General features: G+C 43.6%; 1 long non-coding RNA gene across 1 annotated transcript; it reads left to right on the plus strand.

The window, feature by feature from the left end:
• The first annotated feature begins 4,042 nt into the window (after positions 1 to 4,042).
• On the plus strand, positions 4,043 to 7,054 carry LOC115203588 (uncharacterized). The gene is made up of 3 exons (XR_003880210.1): positions 4,043 to 4,735; positions 6,176 to 6,319; positions 6,470 to 7,054. It is a non-coding gene; the product is annotated as an uncharacterized LOC115203588 (long non-coding RNA).
• Positions 7,055 to 11,255: the final 4,201 nt, after the last annotated feature.

Genomic DNA, 11,255 nt, shown 5'->3' on the forward strand with positions numbered 1-11,255 from the left:
GGGGTCTAGATGTTGTATTGAATACACTGCTGCTTATGGAGGTTCCTGTCAGGGGGACATTCTGGGGGTCTAGATGTTGTATTGAATACACTGCTGCCTATGGAGGTTCCTGTCGGGGGGACATTCTGGGGGTCTAGATGTTGTATTGAATACACTGCTACCTATGGAGGTTCCTGTCAGGGGGACATTCTGGGGGTCTAGATGTTGTATTGAATACACTGCTACCTATGGAGGTTCCTGTCTGGGGGTCTAGATGTTGTATTGAATACACTGCTGCTTATGGAGGTTCCTGTCAGGGGGACATTCTGGGGGTCTAGATGTTGTATTGAATACACTGCTGCCTATGGAGGTTCCTGTCAGTGGGACATTGTTCAATATCCTCGATGTCCTGGCCTGCTGCTGGAGAATCTCACACACACACACATATATACACACACACACACACAGAGAGAGGAGAGAAGCTATAGATTATACTGTAGATTAGATGAATTTCGGAGTACTATTTTCAAAATGTCTCATACTATAAAAGTAGAACATTATGCATACTGTTTAGTACTATAGTGTGAGTGTTCAGACACGACCAGTGTGCTTCACGGTTTTCTGTCTGATATCACTTCATCCTAGTTTCCAGTGGTCTGTTACTCCTGTCAGCATGTAGAGGGTTAATGTGACTGACTGACAACACAGGGGGAGTCCCAAATGGCTCCTTGGATTTTTTTTACCAGGGTCTATAGGGCACTGTTTAATAGTAGTGCACTATATAGGGAATAGGGCTCTGGTCAATAGTAGTACACTATATAGGGAATAGGGCTCTGGTCTATAGTAGTGTACTATATAGGGAATAGGGCTCTGGTCTATAGTAGTCCCACTATATAGGGAATAGGGCTCTGGTCTATAGTAGTACCACTATATAGGGAATAGGGCTCTGGTCTATAGTAGTACCACTATATAGGGAATAGGGCTCTGGTCTATAATAGTACCACTATATAGGGAATAGGGCTCTGGTCAATAGTAGTACACTATATAGGGAATAGGGCTCTGGTCTATAGTAGTGTACTATATAGGGAATAGGGCTCTGGTCTATAGTAGTCCCACTATATAGGGAATAGGGCTCTGGTCTATAGTAGTACCACTATATAGGGAATAGGGCTCTGGTCTATAGTAGTACCACTATATAGGGAATAGTGCTCTGGTCTATAGTAGTACCACTATATAGGGAATAGGGCTCTGGTCTATAGTAGTACCACTATATAGGGAATAGGGCTCTGGTCTATAGTAGTACCACTATATAGGGAATAGGGCTCTGGTCTATAGTAGTACTACTATATAGGGAATAGGGCTCTGGTCTATAGTAGTACCACTATATAGGGAATAGGGCTCTGGTCTATAGTAGTACCACTATATAGGGAATAGTGCTCTGGTCTATAGTAGTACCACTATATAGGGAATAGGGCTCTGGTCTATAGTAGTACCACTATATAGGGAATAGGGCTCTGGTCTATAGTAGTACCACTATATAGGGAATAGGGCTCTGGTCTATAGTAGTGTACTATGAAGGGAATAGGGCTCTGGTCTATAGTAGTGCATTATATAGGGAATAGGGCTCTGGTCTATAGTAGTGTACTATGAAGGGAATAGGGTGCCATTTGGTACATAGCCCAAGTTGTGTGATGTCCAATGTACACACTAAAACAAATGTTTCTATATAGTGCCAAATAAGGGTTCTTTGGCTTGTAACCATAGCAGAACCCTTTTATTGGTTCTATAAATTCCCTGGGTTTGATTGTGTTAATTGACAAGTTGAAACAGGAGTGCTAGCTCTGGAACGGCTGGGGGTCCCTAAGGAGATGAATGACAACCACTGATTTAGCTCTCAGTTGATGCAAGGCCATACATAAGTCTTTCACAAGACTCCCTCACTGACCATAGTCATGTATGACGTGTAATGGCATAACACAATATATCAACTGGAACGACACTCTCACTCACAGTTGCACGAAAAGAGTTGTGAGGAAACCACCCCCTAAAATATAGTAATGGGTCGCCGCCCCGATATTTAAATGTTCACTATAAGAGGAAAGAACACCTTTGTGAACTGCAAAGAACCATCGAAGAGCTCAAATGGTTATTTTAGTCATTATGGTTCAACATAGAACCCTCACCCTTCCCAAAGAACCCTTGAGGAACCCTCTTTTCTTAGTGTGTGGTAGTTTAGCGGCTACAGACTACACAGACGGTTGTGTAGTATTATGTTTTAACACGTTGCAGCTCTCATCACTTGTAACTAAGCCTGTAAACATGTACACAACAACATCCGTGTTCTCCAGGGTGACTGGGGATTTTAATCAGACAAGCAGAAGGGATCAGGGAGTTGTGTTTCATTCCCACAGGAGAAGAGGAGGGAGCTTGTGATGTAATGACATTTCTGTTCTGTCTGTGTCTCTCTCTCTTTGTCTCTCTGTCTTTGTCTCTCTCTGCCTTTCTCTCTCTGTCTCTCTCTCTCTCTGGCTCTCTGTCTGTCTGTCTGTCCGTCTGTCCGCCCGCCCGTCCGTCTCTGTCTATCTCTGCATTCTCTCCACTGTGTGTCTTCCTGTAGCTCCCTGATTTGTGTGTGTGGCACTCCGCTGTGTGTGTGTGTCAAGGCGTGCCTCTCTGTCTCTCTCTCTCTCTACCGTGTGTTTGCATGCTGAGGCAGAGAGGGGAGACTACTGCCAGCTGATCCTGTCAGAAAGACAGACCAGTGCAACAATGCAGTCTGACAGGCACCATCTTCCCTCCTAGCTCCACCTCCTCTCTGTTGTGACTGAGCTCCACAATGGCCCCTGGCCACAGCTCAGATACAGAGACCAATCTGCATCCCAAATATCACCCAATTCCCTTTATAGTCCACTGCTTTTGACCAAGGCCCATAGAGAATAGGTTAAATAGTAGTGCACTACATATGGAATAGGGTATTTGTATTGTATTGTGGATCTCCATTAGCTGCTGCCAAGGCTGTCCTCTGGGATGTATACCATGTTGTTTTCTATTGGTCAACAAATCATAGTACAGGAAGCAGGAACAAGATGAATTGCTACAATACATGACCTCCTCACAGGACCTCCTCACTGGACCTCCTCACAGGACCTCCCCACAGGACCTCCCCACTGGATCTCCTCACAGGACCTCCTCACAGGACCTCCTCACTGGACCTCCTTACAGGACCTCCTCACAGGACCTCCTCACAGGACCTCCTCACCCCAGTGTGTTTCAGGAAGTCAGAAGGAAACATTGAGGGACATTGTGTCAGGAATGGAAAATCATGATGTAGTTTGGTTTAACTTTGACCTGTCTTGTTGGGATCCCAGTGTTACAGGTCAGGTACTCCCTCACATGTTGACTGATTGAATAAACACTGAACAAAAATATAAACGCAACATGTAAAGTGGCCACTCTAAAATGTTCAGTTTTGTCACACAACACAATGCCTCAGTTGTCTCAAGTTTTGAGGGAGTGTGCAATTTTCATGCTAACTGCATAAATGTCCACCAGAGCTATTCCCAGAGAACTGAATGTTAATTTCTCTACCAAAAGCCGCCACCAATGTCGTTTTAAGAGAATTTGTCAGTACGTCCAACCGGCCTCACGACAGCAGACCACGTGTATGTGGTCGTGTGGGCTAGCGGTTTGCTGATGTTGTGAACAGAGTGCCCCATGGTGGTGGTGGGGTTATGGTATGGGCTGGCATAAGTTACGGACAACAAACACATTTTATCGATGGCAATTTGAATGCACAAAGATACCGAGACGAGATCCTGAGGCCCATTGTTGTGCCATTCATCCACCGACATCATCTCATGTTTCAGCATGATAATGCACAGCCTCATGTCACAAGGATCTGTACACAATTCCTGGAAGCTGGAAATGTCCCAGTTCTTGCATGGCCTGCATACTCACCAGACATGTCACCCATTGAGCATGTTTGGGATGCTCTGGATTGACTTGTACAACAGTGTGTTCCAGTTCCCGCCAATATCCAGCAACTTCACACAGCCATTGAAGAGGAGTGGGACAGCATTCCACAGGCCACAATCAACAGCCTGATGAACTCTATGTGAAGGAGATGTGTCAAAGTAGAAGGCTGCTCCAGCCAGAGACAACATTCCATTGGCTTGTTAAGGTTATCATCTGAAACCCAGGGTAACAACATTCCATAGGCTTGTTAAGGTTATCATCTGAAACCCAGGGTAACAACATTCCATAGGCTTGTTAAGGTTATCATCTGAAACCCAGGGTAACAACATTCCATAGGCTTGTTAAGGTTATCATCTGAAACCCAGGGTAACGACATTCCATAGGCTTGTTAAGGTTATCATCTGAAACCCAGGGTAACAACATTCCATAGACTTGTTAAGGTTATCATCTTAATAAACCCAGGGTAACGACATTCCATAGGCTTGTTAAGGTTATCATCTTAAACCCAGGGTAACAAAATTCCATAGGCTTGTTAAGGTTATCATCTTAATAAACCCAGGGTAACAACATTCTATAGGCTTGTTAAGGTTATCATCTTAATAAACCCAGGGTAACAACATTCCATAGGCTTGTTAAGGTTATCATCTTAATAAACCCAGGGTAACAACATTCCATAGGCTTGTTAAGGTTATCATCTGAAACCCAGGGTAACAACATTCCATAGGCTTGTTAAGGTTATTATCTGAAACCCAGCGTAACAACATTCCATAGGCTTGTTAAGGTTATCATCTGAAACCCAGGGTAACAACATTCCATAGGCTTGTTAAGGTTATCATCTGAAACCCAGGGTAACAACATTCCATAGGCTTGTTAAGGTTATCATCTGAAACCCAGGGTAACGACATTCCATAGGCTTGTTAAGGTTATCATCTTAAACCCAGGGTAACAAAATTCCATAGGCTTGTTAAGGTTATCATCTTAATAAACCCAGGGTAACAACATTCCATAGGCTTGTTAAGGTTATCATCTGAAACCCAGGGTAACAACATTCCATAGGCTTGTTAAGGTTATTATCTGAAACCCAGCGTAACAACATTCCATAGGCTTGTTAAGGTTATCATCTGAAACCCAGGGTAACAACATTCCATAGGCTTGTTAAGGTTATCATCTGAAACCCAGGGTAACAACATTCCATAGGCTTGTTAAGGTTATCATCTGAAACCCAGGGTAACGACATTCCATAGGCTTGTTAAGGTTATCATCTGAAACCCAGGGTAACAACATTCCATAGACTTGTTAAGGTTATCATCTTAATAAACCCAGGGTAACGACATTCCATAGGCTTGTTAAGGTTATCATCTTAAACCCAGGGTAACAAAATTCCATAGGCTTGTTAAGGTTATCATCTTAATAAACCCAGGGTAACAACATTCCATAGGCTTGTTAAGGTTATCATCTTAATAAACCCACGGTAACAACATTCCATAGGCTTGTTAAGGTTATCATCTTAATAAACCCAGGGTAACAACATTCCATAGGCTTGTTAAGGTTATCATCTGAAACCCAGGGTAACAACATTCCATAGGCTTGTTAAGGTTATTATCTGAAACCCAGCGTAATAACATTCCATAGGCTTGTTAAGGTTATTATCTGAAACCCAGGGTAACAACATTCCATAGGCTTGTTAAGGTTATCATCTGAAACCCAGGGTAACAACATTCCATAGGCTTGTTAAGGTTATCATCTTAATAAACCCAGGGTAACAACATTCCATAGGCCTGTTAAGGTTATCATCTTAATAAACCCAGGGTAACAACATTCCATAGGCTTGTTAAGGTTATTATCTGAAACCCAGCGTAACAACATTCCATAGGCTTGTTAAGGTTATCATCTGAAACCCAGGGTAACAACATTCCATAGGCTTGTTAAGGTTATCATCTTAATAAACCCAGGGTAACAACATTCCATAGGCTTGTTAAGGTTATCATCTTAATAAACCCAGGGTAACAACATTGCATAGGCTTGTTAAGGTTATCATCTGAAACCCAGGGTAACAACATTCCATAGGCTTGTTAAGGTTATCATCTGAAACCCAGGGTAACAACATTTCATAGGCTTGTTAAGGTTATCATCTGAAACCCAGGGTAACAACATCCCATAGGCTTGTTAAGGTTATCCTCTTAATAAACCCAGGGTAACAACATTCCATATGCTTGTTAAGGTTATCATCTGAAACCCAGGGTAACAACATTCCATAGGCTTGTTAAGGTTATCATCTTAATTAACCCAGGGTAACAACATTCCATAGGCTTGTTAAGGTTATCATCTGAAACCCAGGGTAACAACATTCCATAGGCTTGTTAAGGTTATCATCTTAATAAACCCAGGGTAACAACATCCCATAGGCTTGTTAAGGTTATCATCTTAATAAACCCAGGGTAACAACATTCCATAGACTTGTTAAGGTTATCATCGTAATAAACCCAGGGTAACAACATTCCATAGACTTGTTAAGGTTATCATCTGAAACCCAGGGTAACAACATTACATAGGCTTGTTAAGGTTATCATCTGAAACCCAGGGTAACAACATTCCATAGGCTTGTTAAGGTTATCATCTGAAACCCAGGGTAACAACATCCCATAGGCTTGTTAAGGTTATCATCTTAATAAACCCAGGGTAACGACATTCCATAGGCTTGTTAAGGTTATCATCTGAAAACCAGGATACAAATCAAACCGAATTATGGCTATAAACCTGGGTCATATATTTTAGACTCATGTGGGCTGTAATTGAATTAGCAGGGAGCCAGTCAATGTAAACAGTGTGTGCGTAGTGCATTACATAGAGTGACGCTGTAGATTATGCTTCCAAATCAATGGATCTCACGGTTATCCATTGGAGACAGAGAGATTATTGTTTAGAAACATTTGCATTTGGAGAAAAAAAAACATGTATTTTTCAAAATGCCTTGCTACAGCAAAGGCACATTGTTAATGTGACAAACTTTCGCAAGGTGACACCAACATTAGCACAGTCAGCGTAGTCAGCTCAGCTTTCCCCATTGAGACCGTGTCTGTGCCTCGATCTAGGTTGGGCAAAATTAAAAATGGCGGTGTTCGCTTTAGTAATCTCACTAGTATAAAGACCTCCTCCATTCCTGCCATTATTGAAAGAGATTGTGATACTTCACATCTCAAAATTGGGTTACTTAATGTTAGATCCCTCACTTCCAAGGCAGTTATAGTCAATGAACTAATCACTGATCATAATCTTGATGTGATTGGCCTGACTGAAACATGGCTTAAGCCTGATGAATGTACTGTGTTAAATGAGGCCTCACCCCCTGGTTACACTAGTGACCATACCCCCCGTGCATCCGGCAAAGGCGGAGGTGTTGCTAACATCTACGATAGCAAATTTCAATTTACAAAAAAAAAACAATGACGTTTTCGTCTTTTGAGCTTCTAGTCATGAAATCTATACAGCCTACTCAATCACTTTTTATAGCTACTGTTTACAGGCCTCCTGGGCCATATGCAGTGTTCCTCACTGAGTTCCCTGAATTCCTATCGGATCTTGTAGTCATAGCAGATAATATTCAAATTTTTGGTGACTTTAACATTCACATGGAAAAGTCCACAGACCCACTCCATTTTACATTTAACATTACATTTAAGTCATTTAGCAGACGCTCTTATCCAGAGCGACTTACAAATTGGTGCATTCACCTTATGATATCCAGTGGAACAACCACTTTACAATAGTGCATCTAAATCTTTTGGGGGGGGGGGGATGACGGGAGATGACAAGTGCCTGGACTAGGACCTGTGCCGCTTCCTGTGTGAGGCAGGGTCGTACTCTGCGAATGTTGTAGAGCATGAACCTACAGGATCGGGTCACCGCCTTGATGTTAGTGGAGAACGACAGGGTGTTGTCCAGGGTCACGCCAAGGTTCTTAGCACTCTGGGAGGAGGACACAAGGGAGTTGTCAACCGTGATGGTGAGATCATGGAACGGGCAGTCCTTCCCCGGGAGGAAGAGCAGCTCCGTCTTGCCGAGGTTCAGCTTGAGGTGGTGAGCCGTCATCCACACTGATATGTCTGCCAGACATGCAGAGATGCGATTCGCCACCTGGTTATCAGAAGGGGGAAAGGAGAAGATTAATTGTGTGTCGTCTGCGTAGCAATGATAGGAGAGACCATGTGAGGATATGACCGAGCCAAGTGACTTGGTGTATAGTGAGAATAGGAGAGGGCCTAGAACAGAGCCCTGGGGGACACCAGTGGTGAGAGCACGTGGTGCGGAGACAGATTCTCGCCACGCCACCTGGTAGGAGCGACCTGTCAGGTAGGACGCAATCCAAGCGTGGGCCGCGCCGGAGATGCCCAGCTCGGAGAGGGTGGAGAGGAGGATCTGATGGTTCACAGTATCAAAGGCAGCAGATAGGTCTAGAAGGATGAGAGCAGAGGAGAGAGAGTTAGCTTTAGCAGTGCGGAGAGCCTCCGTGACACAGAGAAGAGCAGTCTCAGTTGAATGCCCAGTCTTGAAACCTGACTGATTAGGATCAAGAAGGTCATTCTGAGAGAGATAGCAGGAGAGCTGGCCAAGGACGGCACGTTCAAGAGTTTTGGAGAGAAAAGAAAGAAGGGTTACTGGTCTGTAGTTGTTGATATCGGAGGGATCGAGTGTAGGTTTTTTCAGAAGGGGGGCAACTCTCGCTCGCTTGAAGACGGAAGGGACGTAGCCAGCGGTCAATGATGAGTTGATGAGCGAGGTGAGGTAGGGGAGAAGGTCTCCGGAAATGGTCTGGAGAAGAGAGGAGGGGATAGGGTCAAGTGGGCAGGTTGTTGTGCGGCCGGCCGTCACGAGACGCGAGATTTAATCTGGAGAGAGAGGGGAGAAAGAGGTCAAAGCACAGGGTAGGGCAGTGTGAGCAGGACCAGCGGTGTCGTTTGGCTTAGCAAACGAGGATCGGATGTCATCAGCCTTCTTTTCAAAATGGTTGACGAAGTCATCCGCAGAGAGAGAGGAGGGGGGGGAGGGGGAGGAGGATTCAGGAGGGAGGAGAAGGTAGCAAAGAGCTTCCTAGGGTTAGAGGCAGATGCTTGCAATTTAGAGTGGTAGAAAGTGGCTTTAGCAGCAGAGACAGAAGAGGAAAATGTAGAGAGGAGGACGTGAAAGGATGCCAGGTCCGCAGGGAGGCGAGTTTTCCTCCATTTCCGCTCGGCTGCCCGGAGCCCTGTTCTCCAAAAGGCTTTCGGAGCCATCATCGACTCAGTGGGTTTTGTCCAACATGTCTCTGGACCTACTCACTGCCACAGTCATACTCTGGACCTAGTTTTGTCCCATGGAATAAATGTTGTGGATCTTAATGTTTTTCCTCATAATCCTGGATTATCGGACCACCATTTTATTGCGTTTACAATTGCAACAAATAATCTGCTCAGACCCCAACCAAGGAGCATTAAAAGTCGTGCGATAAATTCTCAGACAACCCAAAGATTCCTTGATGCCCTTCCAGACCCCCTCTGCCTACCCAAGGACGTCAGAGGACAAAAATCAGTTAACCACCTAACCGAGGAACTCAATTTAACCCTAGATGCAGTTGCACCCCTAAAAATTAAAAACATCTGTCATAAGAAACTAGCTCCCTGGTATACAGAAAATACACGAGCTCTGAAACAAGCTTCCAGAAAATTGGAACGGAAATGGCGCCACACCAAACTGGAAGTCTTCCGACTAGCTTGGAAAGACAGTACCGTGCAGTATCGAAGAGCCCTCACTGCTGCTCGATCATCCTATTTTTCCAACTTAATTGAGGAAAATAAGAACAATCCGAAATGTATTTTTGATACTGTCGCAAAGCTAACTAAAAAGCAGCATTCGCAAATGGAGGATGGCTTTCACTTCAGCAGTAATACATTTATGGACTTCTTTGAGGAAAAGATCATGATCATTAGAAAGCAAATTACGGACTCCTCTTTAAATCTGGGTATTCCTCCAAAGCTCCATTGTCCTGAGTCTGCACAACTCTGCCAGGACCTTGGCTCAAGGGAGATACTAAAGTGTTTTAGTACTATATCTCTTGACACAATGATGAAAATAATCATGGCCTCCAAACCCTCAAGCTGCATACTGGACCCTATTCCAACTAAACTACTGAAAGAGCTGCTTCCTGTGCTTGGCCCTCCTATGTTGAACATAATAAACGGCTCTCTATCCACCGGATGTGTACCAAGCTCACTAAAAGTGGCAGTAATAAAGCCTCTCTTGAAAAAGCCGAATCTTGACCCAGAAATTATAAAAAACTATCGGCCTATATCGAATCTTCCATTCCTCTCAAAAATTTTAGAAAAAGCTGTTGCACAGCAACTCACTGCCTTCCTGAAGACAAACAATGTATACGAAACTCTTCAGTCTGGTTTTAGACCCCATCATAGCACTGAGACTGCACTTGTGAAGGTGGTAAATTACCTTTTAATGACGTCAGACCGAGGCTCTGCATCTGTCCTCGTGCTCCTAGATCTTAGTGCCGCTTTTGATACCATCGATCACCACATTCTTTTGGAGAGATTGGAAACCCAAATTGGTCTACATGGACAAGTTCTGGCCTGGTTTAGATCTTATCTGTCGGAAAGATATCAGTTTGTCTCTGTGAATGGTTTGTCCTCTGACAAATCAATTGTAAATTTCGGTGTTCCTCAAGGTTCCGTTTTAGGACCACTATTGTTTTCACTATATATTTTACCTCTTGGGGATGTCATTCGAAAACATAATGTTAAATTTCACTGCTATGCGGACGACACACAGCTGTACATTTCAATGAAACATGCTGAAGCTCCAAAATTGCCCTCGCTAGAAGCCTGTGTTTCAGACATAAGGAAGTGGATGGCTGCAAACTTTCTACTTTTAAACTCGGACAAAACAGAGATGCTTGTTCTAGGTCCCAAGAAACAAAGAGATCTTCTGTTCAATCTGACAATTAATCTGGATGGTTGTACAATCGTCTCAAATAAAACTGTGAAGGACCTCGGTGTTACTCTGGACCCTGATCTCTCTTTTGAAGAACATATCAAGACTGTTTCAAGGACAGCTTTTTTCCATCTACGTAACATTGCAAAAATCAGAAACTTTCTTTCCAAAAATGACGCAGAAAAATTAATCCATGCTTTTGTTACTTCTAGGCTGGACTACTGCAATGCTCTACTTTCCGGCTACCCGGATAAAGCACTAAACAAACTTCAGTTAGTGCTAAATACGGCTGCTAGAATCCTGACTAGAACCAAAAAATTTGATCA

This window comes from Salmo trutta, chromosome 12 (assembly GCF_901001165.1).
Source record: "Salmo trutta chromosome 12, fSalTru1.1, whole genome shotgun sequence".
NCBI lineage: Eukaryota > Metazoa > Chordata > Actinopteri > Salmoniformes > Salmonidae > Salmo > Salmo trutta.